This window comes from Crocodylus siamensis, chromosome 12 (assembly GCF_052110815.1).
Source record: "Crocodylus siamensis isolate JL-2025a chromosome 12, ASM5211081v1, whole genome shotgun sequence".
Lineage (NCBI taxonomy): Eukaryota > Metazoa > Chordata > Crocodylia > Crocodylidae > Crocodylus > Crocodylus siamensis.
Window position 1 is genome coordinate 5634351 of NC_143406.1, and position 20784 is coordinate 5655134.

The 20784-nt window shown below is 42.1% G+C and overlaps 1 protein-coding gene across 5 annotated transcripts in view; it reads right to left on the bottom strand.

The window, feature by feature from the left end:
* PRDM2 (PR/SET domain 2) overlaps positions 1 to 6089 on the bottom strand; it is a 121979-nt gene extending 115890 nt beyond the window's left edge. For 4 of the 5 annotated variants that reach the window (XR_016438718.1, XR_016438719.1, XM_090024106.1 and 1 more), the window contains exon 1: positions 5985 to 6073. The gene's annotated coding sequence lies outside the window, so the exon portion shown is untranslated. Of the gene's footprint in view, positions 1 to 5984 lie in introns of all 5 variants that reach the window. The other variant, XM_090024108.1, reaches the window with a different exon arrangement.
* Positions 6090 to 20784: the final 14695 nt, after the last annotated feature.

The window sequence follows — 20784 nt, forward strand, 5'->3', positions numbered from 1 at the left end:
TTAAACTTATTTTAAAAAAATAAATAAACAAATGAGAGCATGACATCCTCTGAATCAGCTACCAAAATGCCTGGCAAATAAACTGATCTAAGAAAGAGGTGAATTCTTTGCATCTCATGACCTTGATTTCAGTTTCAGAAAACTCAAAGGTTTAGTCTTCATCAACAAGTTATGTATGACATTCTCAGTAGAAGAAACACTGTGGTAGTTCTTAAATAAAGTGCTAACTTAATTTACAGACAAAAATACTTTGACCTTGTTCTGAATTCTACTTGCAAAGATTATGGATTAAAAATATTTCTTTTTAAAAAGCATACCACAGCTAAAATTACCAAAGAAAAGCAAGCCATCCAGTGTAACAGACAGCATGTGTAGGCCACCTTTTATTTCTAATTTCTATAGTATTTTACTAAAAACTGTTATTTTAAACAAAATAGGGCATGCTTTGAAGCAATATTAATCATCTTTGTAAATCTGCAATATATGTAATCTCAGAACCATAAAGCACTTTCAAATGGGTTGCTACCCCCAAACCACTGAAATGAAAAACAATAACAAAAATAATCCCATTTTACAGACTGTAATCTAGATTTATGCCCCATTACAAGCCCATGCACAAACAAGCCAGTGATAGAATCTGGTATTCCTACTGGGCTAAAGGTTTACCATTTTGCTTTCATTTGCTTATGTTCAGCTGCTTCTTTTTTAAATTCTAACACATGAAATAATTTTCACTATGATAAAAGATGGCTATATTTCCAGTGTTATTCTTGCAATTAAATACCAAGATATTTAAAGTACATAATAAGTATGAGCAAATTAGATTAAATGACGCTTGCAGAAATCTTTTACTTGACGTTAAATTCTGAAAGAGTTTCTTTTTACACTTTTTTTTTAAAAATAGAAACAATTAAAATAGTTCCAGGCAGCTTAATTACAAAGAAAGTCTGTTATGCAAGAGGGCTAAGATAAAAGCAAAGTGAAGACAGGATGCAAAAGTAAGTCAGAGCATGACAGTGTGGGAAAAATATGTAAATACTATTCCATCATTACTGACTGTTATAAAAAAAAAAAAAGCTTTTGATTATCACCAGCATGCTCAATAACGAAGTGAACTGCTTGTACTTGCATCATTTTAACATATAGCCATTCTAATCACTCTCCAACATAACCCCCACTCCTCTGCTTCCAGCCACAATTTTTCAAGAACTACTAATTTCTTCCCATTGTAAGAATAACTACTAGAATAGTCAGGGAGAAGGGGATAAAGTACAGTTACATAAACAAGACTCTGGGATGGTAAATAGCCTCATTACACACTTCAGACTGCATTAAAACTATAACTTGGTCATAACCCAAACAAGGTAAATATAGGTTAAAGCTGCCCATCCATCCTTCCTTAGCACCTCCAAGGCATAACACAAATAACTTTACATTTGATACCTTGCAATACTAGATTACAATAGACAGAAATAAAACTGGACAGACATCATCACTTATCTGGGTACATTCAGATATATTAATATTTTGTGCTTATCTTGTGTCTTTCATTAGAGAACCCCAAATTGTTTTATAATGAGCCATTAAACCTTACAACATCATTGTGAGCTACAAGCATTATGACCTTCTAAACAGGGAAACTCAGGCACAGGAATGTTAGTCATTTGCTCACGATTGCATGAAAAAGTTAGTAGTAAGATAGAAAGAGAAGTCTGGGGTCCTAGCAACCAAATAACATGTCCTCAGTATTACAACAACAAACAACCCAAGGGAAAAATAAATAGTAGACAGACTGCTTTGCTTTTTGTTTCAATCATTCACCTCAACAGGAACATGGTTTAGTTTCTGAGGGAAGTGTAATTTTTAAGTTAGCTATCGTTGTTGCAGGGAGTATCTAAATTTAACTAAAAGCTAAGAGGAAGCATTTTTCCTGATCTTAAGTTGATCTTTCTTTATGTATGGTCAATGTCATAATGCCATACTTTATGTATGGTCTCTTTCCTTTAAAAACTTCATTTCTCCTCTTTTTTTTTGGTTGGGCTTTTTATATGTTAACAGAGAGAACAGTTTTAAACTAAAAACATGACTTCAAAACCACAAAATGCTAAAGCTATATTTTTTAAATATTTGAGTTCAAGTTTAGGTCTGCTCTTTAACCAGCTAGCAAATACACCATGAAATATGCAGCAGTCCTTTAAAGGTCTCTTGATATGGATCAAGACTAGGTAAACTTCAAAGCATTCTTAAAAAAATTGATGCAGGCTGAAATGGAAGCACCCAGTTAAGAACATTAATGCTGAAACTATGGTTCTCTTTCCAAGACATTATTACATATAGAGTTGCCAGATAATATTGTTGATATAAAAACATCACAATAATGTGGACTCAGTTTTTTGAATGGCCATGAAAAAGGCAGAACTTTCGTATACATAAAAGTAGCTCAAATATGCTGATGAGCAGGATTTAAAAGTTGACTGGGCATTACAATAAACCTTGTGGGAAAATGAACAAAAAAAGGCATAACGGACAAGTAAGTCAAAATTCCACATCTGACAGCAATAAATATGACTGTCCTAACTAAAAAGAGCAGAAGGAAGATTCATCTAAAGAAAAGATTAAGCTGATATACAAGGTCTCCCAACTTGTATATTTTCCAGCTGAATTTATAAACCCCCAATAAAAGGATCTTATCACACCTGTCAGATTCAATAGGCACTCTGGACATTTTTACCTGCAGTAGGCATCATCTAAGCAACAAAAAATGCTTAATATTTTACATTCATGTCATATCCCTTCTCAGGCCAAAGGATCCTACGTGCTTCAACAGCTACTTGGATACACCACTAAAACACAATGATCTCTGCAGTGAAGACCTGAACTTAAGACATTCATCAACCATTTCAAATCTTAATAGCTACAGCACTTACTAAGAGAAACTTAGATTCACCTTCCTTTACTGCTATATTTTTCCCTTACACTTTTAGGCACAGACTTATGCAGAAAGACAAAACACAGGGAACTGTGCAGAAAAGATCTACTCAGGCAATGCACAGAATCTACACAAGCAGAGTCAAGACACTTGTTATCTGCTTTTTTATAGTGAAAACACCACAAGTTTTTAAAACAAAGACTGATCCTTCTATTTGAACAGTTCCTATTCCTGGAAAGGAGAGAACAGAGTATGTGCAGTCCAACCCCTGAAAACCTGCAACCTTCAACTAAACACAGGTAAACATATGCAGCACACTTTCCCTCCTCTGCCATGCTGGGAAAAGCCTGTTCTCAGTATCTGCCCAACTTTGGCACCCATATATGCATAATCTTTGTCCTGGAAACCTAAAGCCTGGTCTGCCTACTAATACATCCATCAGGAAATTGTGTGACGGAGTTTCACATTTGGAAGCTGCCTACAATACTACTGAGCGTGAAATTTTGGCCATATGTCTACTACATTTGCCAGGACAGAGCTTGTTGCCCTATTCCTTTCATTCTCCGAGATCCCAGAGGACAGGCTTCAGGCAGATGAGCCAGTGCTGTCATGCAAGGGCACCATAGGGTTCCTCTGGTCACATGTACAGTTCAGTGCATGCAAATCTGATAGGCATTTTGTTTCCTAAATTACTCACTGTTGCTATCAGGGGTGCAACTCCATTTGCAGTAACAACATCGAAGTGTGAATGTTGACCTGTTGCCACTGTTTTAACCACTGTATCATTTTAGCCTAATTGACAAAGTCTAGAAAGGGGTTAAAATACTGGAGGCTAGTCTACATTGGTGTTGGCATTATTGGAGTTATATCAGAAGTCTTGACAGGTTAGAATACTTAAATCTAAAAAACAGTGTGTATAATCCTAGCAGGATGTCAGGAGGCTCAGACATGCTATAGTGATTTCATTATGTCAACACCCTGTTCCACGTGTCCATCCTTTTTAATTGAGCTAGTGAGATAGAGTATAACTGGTTGAGAACAGGATATTTATAAAGGAATTTATAAAGGAAGAATAGGAGAATATTGGTCATGTGGAAGACATGAACTGAAACAGTATGAGAGATGTAATCAAACTCACTAATTGGTGTGCATGCCCTTAATTATTTAAATACCAAATATGGAGGTTATGCCAGCTCTTTCGCAGGATGTTCAAGAAGTGGCTGTGACTAAGGCAGCTTTTTTCAGTCTACACTAGATGCAAAGAGCTTGACATGTTCTTTGTCCTCTCAAAATGGTAGTGTTAGAGTGATGTTGAAGTCGTGATGACCCAGGATTGTGTGAAAGGCAAGGATTTTTTTGCACAATATCTTTTATTGGACTAACTGCTTTCACATGCAAGGCACTCTCTCTCAGGTGCAAGTCGCAACAAGTCATTGAAAAAAAAATGCTGAGTTCAAAAGCCTGTGCCCCAAGCATGCAGTTAGTCCAATAAGAAGAAATATTACCCCAAAAATTCCTTGCCTCATTTCAAAATGAAACTCTTGCAGTAGTTTCTACAGCTGAAGACCATTTGAAAACTTTAGTGTAGAAAGCCCCATGTCCTCATTAGATAGTTTTTTGCACAAAGGACCACTGCACCAATACTGTATATCCCGCAATTGCTTTTAAAGTAAGTTAGAAGCTGTGTTTAAAATTGCTGATTTTGATCTACACAGCCCTAAGCATGTTGTTTCCCTAAGAAACCATTTCTCTCACCAATAAACCACAGTATGTACATGCCAGAGCTCTGTGGCTTCAAAAAGAGCATAAGCAATGAGGTAAAGAGCCTGATTCTGAAAGTGCTGGAGTGATTTTTTTTCCCCAGACCCAATGAAAAGCTCAACTGGGGGCTTTTAGATGAGCTTCAAAGATCAGCTGTGACCCATTTCAATGGACAGTGAGCTCAGTGTCATAAGATGCTTAGATGCAAAAGGTCTTTCGCTGACAAGTCTAAACCAGAGCGGGAGACTCACTACATCTGTGCAATTTATGCTGGGTCTTGTGCATCTTCAATATCTCCACACACACACGCAGGCCTCTGAGAAACTACTTCCAAGAGGAAGCTCGGGAGACATCTCAGTGGACACAGTGCCCTTTTCCCAACCGATTCCCCCTCTCCTGTTTCTGCACTGGAGGGTGGGGTGGGGTGGGGTGAGCCCTACCTCACCATCTCTTTTAAACCCACTAGCAAGAGGCAGGAGCTGGCTGACAGTGGGACATGTGCAGGGGGTGCAGTGTGCATGCCTGTGTGGGGAGGGTGAAGGTGGTGTCTCTGCAGGAGGTGGCGTGTGTGTCTCTGTTGTGGGAGGGGGGGGGACAAGGGAGGTGTCTGTGTGGGCATGTGCAAGTGTCTGTGTGTAGGTGTCTATGGAAGGGGTAGGGGGATGTCTGCAGGTATCTCTGTGTGGGTGTCTGTAGGGAAGGTGTCCATGTCTTTGTGTAGGTGTGTCTGCATGGGTGTGCCAGTGTCTGTGTGGGAGACAGGAGTGTGTGCATGTCTGTCTTTGTTGTGGGTGCAGGTGTGTGTGTGTGTGTGGGGGGGGGGGCATGTGCAGGTGTCTTTGTAATGGTGTCAGTGTGGGGAAGCGTGTGTCTTTGTGTAAGCGTGTGTGGGTGTCTCTGCAGGAGCCAGGCGTGTGTGTATCTGTCTGTTGTCAGTGTCTCTGCAGGAGGCGGCGTGTGCAGGTGTCCCTGTGGGGAAGAGGAGTGTGTGTGCCTTTGGAGGAGGAAGGGGGGTGCGCGCCTGTCTTTGCCGTGGGCGTGCAGGTGTCTGTGTGCAGGGAGGGGTGGGGGGGACCCAGGTGTCACCGCCGGAGGCCAGGCCGCGCGTGTCTGCCTTTGCTGTGGGTGCCCCTGCGGGGGGCCGGGCTGCGCTGTGTGTCTCGGCTGTGGGCGTGTGCAGGTGTCTGTCAGTCCGTGTCCACGCGCGTGTCTCTGCCTGTGCGTGCGTGCGTCCGTCCCCGCCCCGGCACAGCCCGTCCCCGCAGCGCCGCCCGGGCCCAGACCTGGCTCCTACCTGCACCGCCTGCCCCCGCGGCCCGACCCGGCTCTAAGTGGCCCAACGCTACCCCCGGCTCCGGCACCATCCGGCCGCCATTTTGTCTCCGGCCCCGGAACTGACGTTGCGGGCGGGAGGGGGTGACGTCACCCCCGCGCTTCCCCTCAGGTATAGCACGCTGTTTTGGTCCCAGGCGACCCGTCCTCACCGCCACGTCCCCCGGGGCTGGCCCCGTCCGCACACCCCGGACGTGTCCTGGCTGCGTGCGGCGGTGAGCAGGCCCCTCAGGAGACACCGGGCAGCCTCCGCCCTGGGGCGAGATCATGGCTCGGGATTAAAATGTTTTGGGGTTTTTTTCAACTTCCATTCCAAGTTTCTCTGTTGTAAACGAGCCCCTCCTGGGAAACCTGGTGGGCTGTCGCATTTCTCTTGGAAAGGTCTTTCATAAGGGGGGAAGGATCCTTAAACTACACAGAAGGTTGGGGATGTTTAGAAACAAATTAGCAAACTCATTTATATGTATTTCCCCTCAGCTTTGCATGCTGCATAATTGTGATCTGTCCTGGGGGAAAAAAACCAAAAAAATCACTTGTTGGGGTTTCCCCTAAACAATTATTTATTTAGCCAAATATTAGCAAAAAGAAACGACCTGAACAATCTCTTCTTTTGTGTGTGTGTGCCAAATATTAACTTCTTTAAAACAGCCCCTTTGATTTTGAACGGTTGCCGTGGCAAAGATCACCTTCCAGATGTCAAGATATTCGGAGTCAGAAGCCGAGGCGAGGCGGCTCCCACGTCGTGTGATGTTTTTACCGGTGAAACGGTCCAATTCGCGGCTGACCCAAAGGACCACCACGAAACAGTCACGAATCTCATTTATTCCACGCTGCTGTTCCCGTTTCTCAAGAGGATGCATCGCAGAAACAGGCAGTGGAGTTATGGATAGGCGAGAGGGAGGCTCCAAAACACCCAGTTTGGGAAGGAGTGTACCAGAGACTACTTTTCCTCTCCCAGTCACTAATTATCTCTGAAGGAAGGGAAGAAGCAGAAACAATCCCATCCATCATCATAGCAGCGAGGAAATCTTGCTGGGGGGAGAAAAGAGGCAGAAATCGTATACTGCCTTCTACAGAAGATGGTAGGGTTTCATGTTTCTCTAAGGCAGACAAGGTTCAGTAGGTGAATCTGATATCTTTTTAGAGCAACTTAAATAGTTGGGAGGAAAATATTTTTGGCAAGCTTTCGGGTTTAAAAACCCTTTGTCTATTTCCCTCTGTTTCTCTAACACCTACTAGCCAGAGGCAGGCATGAAAGAAAGAGTCCTGAGGAGGGTTGGATACAAAAATAGCGCTTTGATGGAAATCCCAGTGCATTTACTAGAAACTAAAGGGCAGAATTGCGAGACAGTACTCACCAAGGCAGCTCCGCCGGTCCTCCCTGGTAGGCTCCCAAAACCTTACGTTTTGTAGGTGCTTCCAGCAGCTGGGTATCTGGTAAATTCAAAGACTATAAAGAATCGATAGGCAGATGGACAGATATAAAACATATGTTTAATATCAACAGATTCCTGACTCTATCCTGTGTCAGCTACTGTAATGATGCATGACCAAAATTTAGTCAAGTGTTTCTCAACCAGGCTGATGCAACACTCTGGCATGCCTTCAGGTCCTGCTGTGGGTGTTGCATTAGCACTGTTAGGTATTTTTATACCTATGCATGATTTGTATGATAACCCCAGGGATTTCAAATAGGAATCCATGATGTCAAAAAACATACTTGTGGGCTTCCAAGTTACTTGCAACAGAATTGCTCTGTTATTTTTCTGTAGTCAGGAAGCAAGTGAAAGCTAGGTGCTGGTATTTTCTGAGGGTTGTCTTAAGTCTGAAAAGGTTGAGAACCACTGAGCTAGTCTCTCTGGAGTTCAAATCCCAGAAGATCTAATCGGACTTCCTTTCCTTCCAAAACAGATCAGCCGTATTTCCATGTGGGTTGTACACTGAACCCTCAAAAATTCTTAAAAACCCTGGCATACATTACAGACACTAAAGTACCTTTCTGCTGGGGTTTCAAAACTACTAAAAGGGATAGCTCTTCTGTTATGAGAGAGATCTGTTGGACCTCACTGTGTCTAAGTCTGTCTTCTTGTCATAAAACTAGAAGGTTGTGCCAGTGTGCTTGCCAATGCCAACATTTTTCTTTCATTGCTGTATGTATGCCAGATCCCTGCCTATCTTTTAACCAGAAGTGGATGAATTTCAGTGAAGTTATAAAGTCAGTCTGTTAAACCCTTCAGTAAAAAAAACTCTCTTTGTAAATGTAAGCTATTGTTATAGTTGTTTCTTTCCAATTGTCTAAAAAGGTTGAGAAGCTGTTTTCTTCATCGGAGATGATCAAGACTACATTAAAAAAAGGTTCCACCAGCATAATGAAAACCCATCCAGCCACATTGGTGGCCAGTCTTCATTATGAACATGCCTAATCTGTTTTATCCTACTATAATAATAATTAATTTAAACCTGAAGCAAACCAATATAAATACAGTATTAGGGATTTTCACTGGTATAACTAGTTCCATTTAGTTCTACCAATTCAACTCTTCTGACACAAACCATGTATCAGATATGATAAGGAGCTAGAGACTTGGTATGTTACCAAGGAATGAAAATAAAGAGGAAAGGGAGGGAACAGGTTCGATCAGTTAAAGCACAAATTCCCAAACACAAGTTAACTTAGCCGTAAGGTTGGTTAAACTAAAAATTAAGCAAAGTATGTTCTTTTTTCTTATTATAGTATCCATATGGCTTTTCATTTATGTTTTTTAAGTCTACTACAGCAGAATCCCCTACTTATTTTCACTTCTCATTCTATCTCAGATTTTCTGTTCTACTTGTTAATTTAGATTATAAACACATTGGGATAAGGAGCTGGTTCTTTTATTCAGCTATAAAGTAGCATGCATAATTTATAATAGTAAATACAAAATAATTATAGACCTCATCTTTCACAAAGTTTTAAACCCCTTTTTCCTCTTCCTTTTCTATTTCTAATACCCAAGGATCCACATTCAATCACTTGCTTGCTTTGGGAAGAAGAAAATGTTTTGAACAAATTCCACAATTTTAGGGCACAAGCCTGCCTGTAGAGATCTGATTTAACAAAAAAAAAAAGTATGCAGCTGATTGGTGCATATTTGACCAAAGGTCATCCTGGGGAGTAGAGTTAACCTGAAAGGTAAAGTTTGGGAGATTGGTAGTAAGAGCAGGTGAGCTAGAGTTTGGGGAAAGTAACTTTTTTAAAAGGGCAAGATAAATATAAACATTTTCTTAATTCTTTTCTAGATTTAGTATGTGGAGTAGAAAAACAGTGGAATTTTATAGTTTATGTTACTTTCTTGCTTAGGACTTTTGTACTTATCAGGGACTTTTAATCTGTTATCTTTTGCAACTGAAAATTGATATTTTACTTGTGTTTGACTCGCGTTGTGCAATTCTCTGTGGATTTGCAATGCCACTAAACATTATGTGATATTTAAAACCTAAATTGTTCCTACCTGTTTAGGCCTATTCTTACTTTTCCATAGTTTGGAAAATTGTACAAGATTTTGTTTAGATACAAGTATGCGCATGAACATTGCTTATTTCCCAGTCACTTTAACATCTTTCTCCTGTGCTACTTTTCCTTTAATTTTATGTTGTTACTTAGGACAGTATTGTTAAGTTAAACAGGATGAGGTTTCTTCAGAGCCTCATTTGAAGCAGTATCAGCAACTTTAAGAAAAAAAAATGATTTTTCCCTTCTATTTTTCTCAACAGAAGTCAGTCACACATTTTCAAGAATTTTCCTAGAACAGCAGGAGAGAAAGGGAGGGGGGCAGAGAGGGAGAGAGACAGAAAGAGAGAGCTGTGTTTTAACTGAAATTGAAGCTTTTTAAAATATTAATTTTTACAAGAAACAGTATTTTTTAAACTGGTTTAAGAGACAAGAATAGATAATTGGTAAGTGGTTTGCTCCAAAATTTGTAGATTGTTAACTGATAATAGATAGTTGACTAGCAAATGGGTATAAATAACTAGAGCAAGACAAAAGTATGGAAGTGGGACTTAAAGCTATCATTCTCAATTTGGTTCAGTTTTACTTACCTTGCTACCATCTTATCTACCTCCAGAATACTGTCTTCTAGGTTGTTGGGGGGTTTTTAAATTTGATTAGTTCATGTATGTAAAATACTTTGAAGCTGTAAAGTACCGGGTATCCTTACTGTCTCACGTAAGACTGCAATTATCCTTGATAGGATTTACCTGTTCATTTTAAACCAAGAGAAAAAGGAAAATGATGTTTCAGTATAAACTCTTAATTTGAAGTTGTCAGTCCATCAACTATTTAGATAATTAACATTGTTAACATATTAACAATGGGATGAATGGAATAGTCTTCCTCTTTCAATTAAGCATTACCAAGAGGTTTGCAGTATTGTGTGGTCTGCTTGACAATGGATGCACCATTGTTGTGGCATTATGCTATCTGTCTCCAGTCATTCTGTTCTCTCTTACAAGTGGGAGCATAGTCTTTTCTAAGCCTGATGTTTTCAATTGTTAATTTGAAAAGTTCCCCAGAGATTTTTCATAGAGAAAGAGAAGGCATAGGAGATACCACTTTTAAACTAACATCTTCTTTTTAAAGCGACTGAGATCACCATTACCTGTTGGAAAAGGCTTCTGTGATGCAGGAAAAAGTATTGTATTGAAGGTTTCTTATCAAAATAAGAGAACAAGGGGGAGGGGAGTAGTAAAACAGCAGAAAGGTTAAAAAAACAGGAGCGGAAGCAGAGTCAGAGAAAGAGAAGGAAACCGAAACTAGTGGTGTGATGCTACTCCCTCTTAAAGATCATGCAGACATTTCTTAAAAAAAAAAAAAAAGGAATCACACAAAATCATTTCAACTTTGTCAGAAGTACTTCACTGTAACAACCTGCTTTTTGTCAGTGTAGATTATAAACTGTATCAACAGAGTGGACAGGAGAGCATGTTTTCAAAGTAGTTAATGATGCAGTTTGTAGCTTTATAGTAACTAAACTTAAATTCACATTTCAAAAAGCCAAAGATTCCAGTGTATTCATTTCCAGGGTTTTGTGGTTTGATTCAGATTATGCACAACCCCAGGATCAGTAGATCCAGGATTTATCTTCTGTTTTGGGCTCAGTGGTATTTACATTGACAATTTCAAGGTACAATATAATAGACTTTGAATGTCTTAGAGAAGGTGGTCTTAACATAAGTGATGGGAAACAACTGAAAAAGGTGTTCATTTCCTTTCAGACTGAATGGTCATCTGTGGACAAGGGTCTTAGTACAGTTCCAGAGGGGCAACTCTTACTACTAGACTCTTCATGTTACAGACTGGATCATGTGGGACATCACTGATGCTGCATTATTTCATCATTTGTGGCTTGGTCTGAGTTTTCAGGCAGGCTACTCTTTGACTTTAGGACTGAATTATGCCCCAGTTTCCGACGTATCTACCTTCCCTGGCTTTGGTGCTTGGAGAGGAATAAATTCTTGCAAACAATTAGCTAATGCTGCCACTGAAGATGCTAATGTAGTGGCTGAAGTCAGGGCTTTGATTCCCCTCAGTCCATTTGCTCACATTTGAGCCTTCAGAGAGCAGGGGTGGTGCTCCTGATTCAGGTCCAAGATCAAGGTGGACCCATCCAAGTGGGATCTTTGACTGTTCTCACCGAAGTAACATAAGGGAACTGTTTAACTTCCTCTTAATTTTATACCAAAAAAGAACATTCCTTTTCCTTTCCCTTTCCCGCTCCCTTCTCCCCAAAAAAGAAGAGCCCTTCTGACATACTGTCATTGAATACGTTTCCCTGTTTAGGTTTCTCCCACGGGATGGAAATGGGGGGTTAACCAAACTGATATTCGTATAGGAAATGATGTGAGAAGCTGTAAGACAAATCATAGTTGGTATGGAAAACGTGATGTAACCAGAACACAGTTTTTTCAGGGGCCAGTTCAAAATTGCGGAATAAACTCTTACAAGAAATAAGAACCATTAAAAACCTCCTCACCTTCTGCTCTAAATCCAAGGTGCATCTCTTTGACTTTGCCTCCTTTAATGTAAATTTATAACACTCTGTCTGTGTACACATGAATGCACATATATAAATCCAAAACAAACCAGTCCACTGAATACACTTACATCCCTGGGGAGAGGGTGAGAGAACAAACACATCTAGATGTTAGTCATATTGCTGCACAGGAAGGCTCTCAGATATTATGGTGATGAGGCTGGTGAGAATATATTTAGAATAGAATGGCATAAATCAAGTAACAAGTGCTCAAAAAATGGTTTTTCAGTTTTACGTATCATGGAAATCCAGTATCCGCATTCAGTGTTGAATAAGAAAAATAGAAGCATTTTCTTCAAAACTACTACATTTGTATATCTATATTTGTTGCATGTAATATTTCATCAACATGTTTCTACACACATGCTTTGCTTCAAGACTGGTTTTGATTACTTTGGTTGCTGTCTGCAATTTGCAACTTAGATCATGTGATAATCTTATTCAGCCCTGTTTTAATGCCTGAAGCTTTTAAACAGCAAGAAATGAATGGTGACTGGTTGGAAAAGTGATAAAGAGTGGGTAACATTAATTTTGTTTTAAGATTTAGCAAAATTTGTGATCCCTTTATATATCTCCCTTTCCATATATCTCCAGCTCTGAGTATCTCCAGCTTCTGGATCCCCTCCCCCCCCAAATCAATTCCTATTGGTCATCTCACTACTCACAGAAGAAATAATGCACCCTCACTAACTACAGTGACCTGAACTCATCACTTCTGTTTTTAAAAATATGTGTACTTTTAAACACTATTATTTCTTCAGCACTTGCCTACTCTGGTGATGAACTTTTTGGGAATAATTGGGAATAGACCAACAAACCATTGTGTATTTGTATTTATTTGTATTTCTGCAATCAGAGGCACTTTGTTATTCTCCATGAGAAAAGGATAACAGTAGCATCCTCACTGTCCCAAAAGATTTCAGCGTAAATGTACTTTTTCCTTGTTTTATTTTACTGCTTCTGTATACAGCTCACTGGATCCAAAACCATTCTGTTCTCCTCACTATTCACATCCTTCAAACACAAACAAACATCTCTTGTGTCCTCCAATTAGTCTTTTAACCTACCTATCTACATTTAGGCTTATGTACGTTTTGACAAATTTGCATAGCAACAATTACCTAGCGGGTGTAACTTTTCAAAAAGCATTCCTAAGGTACACAGAAAACTAATCTAATCTTTCTTTAATAAGTTAACTATCCCTTGATATTTCTTTGATTTTTTTTTTTTTTAACATCATATATATGTGTATGTATGTACCTATGTGTTTTTTCCTTTGTTGGCCTGTAAAGCAGGGATGGGCTGCAAGGCGCACCCTCCTGTTGTGATACCGAGCTATGCCACAAGTGGATATGCCCCCTTCACAGTGCCAGATGTTTGGGGCCTCCATCCTCTCCCCAGCTCCCTGGGTGGCAGCAGAGAGAGGGGGAGCCTGGAGTCTTCAGTTGTTGCTGCAGCCAGAGCATCAAAGAAACAATGGCCAGGTGGGAGCCTTGGGGGCTGTAAAAACCCCCCATGTGGGCTGCGTGTGGCCAATGGGCTGCCCTGCAGTAAATAATAAATATGTTTATAAAATGAGAGAGGAGACATGGGAATGACCTGCTGACATTTAAAATAATGTTTGATTTTTAAATCAGTATATCAAGATTGTGTAAAATACACGATGTGGGGGCGGCTATACATCTTCCTGGCAGCCATAGTGTCAATCATCTATAGCTAATGCTTTTCACACTAGTTATTGTTAATAATAATGCTTGAGTCAATGTTTACCTTGTAAAGGAAGAAACATCACAAGTCGGAGGAGTGGGGAGGAGGGAGTGTTGGACAATGGGGTGTGGCATGGGCTGTAGTTTAATGAGACTCAAATTTCCGTTTTTGATCTCAAGTCAAATTAGCATTTGAAAGGAGGGTGCAGCATGGACAGTTCAATTTTAAAGCCATTGCAGTTGAGAAAGTGTCTCCATTCAGAAGTTTCATTTCTCTCTGGAAGAAATTGAGGTTCACTTCATAACTGCAATAACAAAGGTATTGACATAGTAATAACAGAGCTCTTGCTATGAACATAGGCGTTTATAATTCAGAAGTGATATGGTGGGTTTATTTACGGAAGACAAGAAAGCATACCTCTTTACTATTTGATAATAAATTGATGTTTATAAAGTAACCAGCCAGGGTCTTTTATTGACTTGAAATCGTTGCTTAATATGAGCATCTTAAAAATATATATGTACAAGTGAAGCACAATTCCTGCATCCGTTATTGGGACTCTGCTCATTTTAAATGAGTGATATGTGTCTTGTAGTTTCATAGTTTCATAGTAGCTAGAGTCGGAAGGGACCTAGGTAGATCATCTAGTCCGACCCCCTGCCTTAGCAGGAAAGAGCACCGGGGTCAGATGACCCCGGCAAGGTGCTCATCTAACTTCCTTTTAAAAATCCCCAGGCTAGGAGCCTGCACCACTTCCCCTGGAAGCTGGTTCCAGGCCCTAGCCACCCTGACTGTGAAGTAGCGCCTCCTAATATCTAATCTAAACTTACCCTCCGCCAGTTTGTGACCGTTATTCCTGGTCACTCCTGGCAGTGCACGGGGGAACAGGGACTCCCCCAATACCTGCTGATCCCCCCTGACCAGTTTGTAGCAGGCCACAAGGTCCCCCCTTAGCCTTCTCTTGTGGAGGCTAAACAGGTTCAGGTCCCGTAGCCTATCCTCATAAGGCCTGCCCTGCTGACCCCTGATCATACGAGTGGCCCTCCTCTGAACTCTTTCCATATTGTCCACGTCCCTCTTGAAGTGTGGCGCCCAGAACTGGACGCAGTACTCCAGCTGCGGCCTGACCAGTGCCGCATAGAGGGGGAGGATCACCTCCCTGGACCTGCTCGAGATGCATCTGTGGATGCATGATAGGGTACGATTGGCCTTCTTGACTGCCTCCCCACACTGCCGGCCCATGTTCATCGTGGAGTCAATGACGACTCCAAGATCCTTTTCCGCCTCCGTGCTGGCAAGAGGAGAGTTCCCCAACCTGTAAGTGTGGTGCCGGTTCTTCCTCCCCATGTGCAACACCTTGCACTTATCAGTGTTAAACCCCATCCTATTCTCATCCGCCCACCGTTGCAACCTGTCAAGGTCAGCTTGTAGCCTATTGCATCCTTCTAGTGCACCCACATCCCCCCACATCTTAGTGTCATCAGCAAACTTGAACAGGGTGCTTTCTACCCCCTCATCCAAGTCACTGATGAAGATGTTGAACAGTGCAGGCCCGAGGACCGAGCCCTGCGGAACCCCACTGCCCACATCCTTCCAGGTCGAGAAGAACCCATCCACTACCACCCTCTGGGTGCGGCCCTCCAACCAGTTGGCGACCCATTTGACCGTGTGGGCATCGACACCACAGTCTCTCAGCTTTTTGATGAGGACAGGGTGAGAGACAGTGTCGAAAGCCTTCCGGAAGTCCAAAAAGACTACATCCACAGCAACCCCTGCGTCTAATGATTTGGTGACCTGATCGTAAAAGGCCACCAGGTTGGTCTGACAAGACCTGCCACTGATGAACCCATGTTGGTTGCCCCTGAGCATGCATTCCCCCGCAAGGCCCTCCTGGATGTGTGCCAGGATAATTTTTTCAAAGAGCTTACCCGGGATTGAGGTCAGACTAACTGGCCTGTAATTTCCCGGGTCCTCTTTTTTTCCCTTTTTGAAGATAGGGACCACATTGGCCCTCTTCCAGTCCTCCGGCACCTCGCCAGAGCACCACGAGTGCTCATAGAGCCGTGCCAGGGGTCCCGCAATGACCTCAGCCAGTTCCTGTAGAACCCTAGGGTGAAGATCGTCCGGACCAGCGGACTTGAACACGTCCAGCTTCTCCAGAAGTACCCTAACTAACTCCTCGCTAACCCTTGGCCCAGGCGTGTCTCTCTCGGGGCCCGAGGGGGGCCCAGCAGGGAGGTGGCTGAACTGGTCCCTACTTAGGAAGACAGAGGCAAAGAAATCGTTAAATATGTTAGCTTTGTCATCTGGTGTGATGACTAAGTTGCCCATCGTGTCCTGCAGGGGCCCCACATTACCCGGGACCCTCTTTTTACCCCCTATGTATTTGAAGAAGGACTTCTTATTGTCCTTAATCCGGGAAGCTAGTCCTATCTCCAACTCTGCCTTGGCCCTCCTGACTGCCCCCCTACATCCTCGGGCGACTATAACATAGTCCTTCTTGGCGATGACCCCATCTCTCCATTGGGTATATGCCTCCCTTTTAGCAAGGAGACATTCCCGGATGCTCTTAGTGAGCCATGGGGGTTTATGTGCCCTCCTGCTCCCTTTGACCCTTGTTGGGATTACCTCCCTTTGGGCATGGAGGATCGTCTCCTTAAGGAGCAACCACTCACCTTCGACATCCGATTCCCTTCCCCTCTGGGTCCTCAGCGCTTCACATCCGATTCCCTTCCCCTCTGGGTCCTCAGCGCTTCAGTACATTTTGCAAAATCCTTCCTTGTGTGTGTGGGAAACTTGCCAGAAGAGGAGATTTATTTTTTGGCTTCAATTTTGTCTAGAACCTGAGTGATTCATTCTGAATGTGCAAGACTTGACAGGGACAGTGTAACTAGGACAGGGGGAGAGGAGCACCCACCCTAGGAGCTGACTGCGAGGGGGTGTTGGGGTCATGAGTCTTGGCCATGCCAGTGGCAGCCCTGCACTGCCCCTGCCTGGCCATATGTGCTGGCTGGGGCAGTGCCCAGGGGAGGAAGTGGAGTCATGCCCCCTTCTCCCCCTCCCTCCCAGGGACCCCTGCAGCTCTAAGCCCAATATGTATGCATGGGGTGGGGGAATAAATCAGGCACAGGCTGGCAGGGAGCCCAGCCACAGTGGAGCTGATGACGTTGCAGCAGTGGCAGCAACCCCTCCCCCCCCCCACTCCAAACCATACCCATATTTGTCCACCCATCCCCTCCCAGTCCTCCCCTCTATCCACACTCCCCCAGCAGGCACTCAATGAGCTGGCTAGGTTTCTGGCAAGGTTTCTTCATTAAGTTGAAAAATAAGAGGCACCTGACAGGTGAACCTTTTTGAATCCTTGCTAACTTTGATCTTGAAACTCAAAGCAGAAAGGTTTGCAGAAGAGATCTTGCCATACAGCTACTGAATGCAGTAGAGCCTGTTCAAAGTCTTTTTTTTCTGCAGCATTATAGCTTATTACCCACTCTTGCATATTTCAGGATCCACCAAAGATTCTATTCTTAATAATTCTCAGGACTTGAAACTGTTTAACATTGTTATAAATTATACAGCGTGTTGCAGCACACAATGTTAGCTCAGTTAGGCGTGCAAGTGTGATTCACAAGATAAGCCCAGATGGTTTGATTAGGAATCTGTGGAGTTAAAAACATTTTGACCTGCTCTAGCCTTTCTGAATTTTTTGCAACAGAAAAATAGCTCTATTTTTCGGTAGTAAAAAAATTCATGGAAACTAAGAGCTGGCATTTTCTAAAAGGTCGCATCCAGGTGAGCGCAGACACGTCTGTGGTGCCACATACTGCATGTTCAGTTGCTTTCTGGCTGCAAGGGAGGGGTTTTTTGACTCCTGGATATCCAGGGGTCAAAAAAACCTGTGGGGAAAAAAAGCAGAGTGGCACACATGGCGGCAGCATGTGCTGCCCAAAGCTGGAGCCTAGCTTGCTGGAGCCACACTCCACTGCCAGCCAGGCTTCACACGGCAGGAGTGGCATGGCTGCAGTCCCAGGATGCCCCCCCGGATGCCAGATAAGGTTGCTGGGTGCAGTCCAGTGCTGGCTCCAGCCTCCCCTACCCTACTTGGGGTTACTTGCCATGCGCCAAAGTGCATATGTCATAGGCATTCCCCATGGACAACTAGCAGTGGCACAAGGTGCAACACTGCTAGTTGTCCCCAGGGAACCAAATATGCACACACGTCTGGACATGGCCCTTGAGTCTAACAAGGGGTGCCTCGAGTCTAAGAAGGGTAATGGGTCTAAAACAGTTGACAACTGCTGTCATAGAGTATTTCAGCTCTGATGCCACATATGACCATGCTCTGAACCATCCAGATGTTTGACTTCATCGGTCTGCTTTCTTGAGGTAGCTACTTGTTTGCTTCCGCTAGGATCTGAGTGGTTTTTTATGCATCTGGCTACTCCCATGTAAGAAATGTCTCCACTCATCTTTGTAATCAAATATGCACCATCTGGTGGCAATGCGGCAGACAAGCACTCTAATTTCCACTATATTTAGTTTAGATAGTCTGACATGCATTCAAACCTTTACTTGATTAAAGTTGTAGGTATTTTAATCAGGCAAGTCATATGCACGGGGATATGCTTCGTGTTCTCTTTGCTTCAGCATTACAGCATTTCAAAGCTGCGAGTGCCCAAACATTGTGAGTTTTGGTTTAAAAAGCCATGAATTTTTAAAAACAATAGATTTAGGGTTATTTTAATTTGTTTTCTGGAGACAGAAAGCAAAAGCCAGCCTAGAAAGTTAGAAAGTTGTTGTTTGTGGAGGGGGAAGGGATTTGTTTGTTTTTAAATTTAAATGAAAGCTGAGATTCTCATATAATCCTCTGACTTTGGGAGCTTAGGCCTTAAGGAAAACACCAGATAGCTTATGGCTTGTGATACAATTGCAGGAAATGGTAACACAGACTTTTAAGCACAAAAGCCACACTGATAGACTTACTTGTTTAAACTAAACTGTTAGCATTTTTTCACTTGAAAACCATTCTAGTTTTGTTTGAGAGAGAAAGCAAACCTAACAGGATCTGTCATTTCTCATCTCCTCTACCCCATAGTAACTTGAATTATGCACTTTTATGTGGATTGATTCCAACTGATCATCAGTAGATTAACCTTCCCTTTGGGGTTTAGAGTTCGGAACCTTTTTTATCAGATCACTGAAACCTAGTAGTGCCTCCATGGCAGAAGATGAAAAGCACTAGAATAAATCTGAATATGTTTGCTTATGAACATAAAAGTTTATTGTCAGGTTCTGTTCATTGTCCTACAAGTAAAGAGCTGGTTGTGTTCAATGTCCACAGTGCAAAATGATCCTGGGATTTAACAGTAAACTTGGATCCAGTTCCAGGCTGACACATCTCATTCAATGCAAACAGAGATACAAATTAGTTAACAATTCCTCCCCCCCACAAAAAAAACAAAACACCCCAAGCCAGCAATTAAGATGACTCTATAAAAGAGTAGGAAAATGATAGGGTTACTAAAAAGGTGAATTTTATATTGTAATCTAGCCATGCTTTTGGGACTGTCCTTGATACAGCACCTTAGTATGAACAGTTGTTAATAATAAAAAAAAAATGTTATATATGAAATGGATTACTAGGAAGGCATCTTTAAGCTGCACAGTCTGAAGTAGCCTTGAAAATTACTTGACCAAAGTTACACTGATAAGTGTAAATGTCTTGTCTTGCTAATTGGAACAAGTTCTGCATTATCAATTTTTTCTGTGTCACTCTAGGTTATTTTAGTAAACCAGGACTGTGTAGGCTGAGTGGTGTTATGGCTAGTGCTAGCAGTTTTATGGGGAAAATATGTAAATTAAGTATTTGGTTGGCAAGGGAATGGGCCAAGTAGGACTATATTCTTTAGCCTCATCAGCAATGAGAAATATGGTGTCTGAAAAGCAGGCCATATATATAGCCTGAGGCTAAAGAATTTTCCGACCTATTTAGACTGGTAACTTCCAGTTTGAACATTGTGTAACATGGACTCTGTTAAGAGGAGCTCTTGTGAATCCTGAACCACTTCAGTGACTCCTACTGCCATCCCCTGATTCTTTGGGAACCCAAACAACTGCTTTCTTTCAACAAATACACATTTCTTCTTCTTTTGTATGGTGATTTTTGGACAGCAGCACTGAAGGTTGACATGGAAGTTTGTCAGCTGCTCTGTGGTCTCCATGAACGCTGAATAAATCAAAGCTGTTCCTCTGGAGAAGAATCTTAAGTGCATCTCTAGATGATACAGTACATGTGTGGATATCTTCTCTTACATAACTGCAGAGTGAGTTCTTATTTGCCTTGTGTAGCCGCCATGCCCATATGCATTTCTGATACAGATCACTACAAATTGTACCTTATGCGGCAAGATGAATTAATGATCGGGTATTATTCTTGATCCCGCTGTTTTCCCACAACTATTGACATTGATCTGGTGATCAGGCAGATTCTGAGAGCATTACTAGCTACCAACCAATAGTGTATCTGGAGTTAAGGTGGCACTTTGGGAAGTTTTGGAGATTTCAGGTAGCAGAGTCTGGGTTTATTACAGAGCAGTCTTATTTTTGTGTTGTCTAAGCTCCCCTTTTGAGGGATGGTGGTCAACTGTGTTTGTGGACTGGAATCACAGTGTCACAAATAATGTTAACCTTCCTGTCTTGATTCTCTGAGCAGCATTCAATCACACATCAGCTACTTCTGTATGTGTGCTGTCTTTGTACTGTTGATGAGACGTGGTCCGAGGTAGCTTTCCTACAAATGGTATGAGCTCCTCCTCCCTGGCTGATTCCAGCCACTTTGCAGATTTAGATTCTCAACTTCTTCTGGCAGTGATATTTATTTAGTAGTAGTAGTTGTATGTGATCCAGATTTATTGACATTATTTTGGAAGCCCTTGTTCTTCAGTTAAGTCCCACAGAAGGAGGGAGCTGTTTCAGACAAAC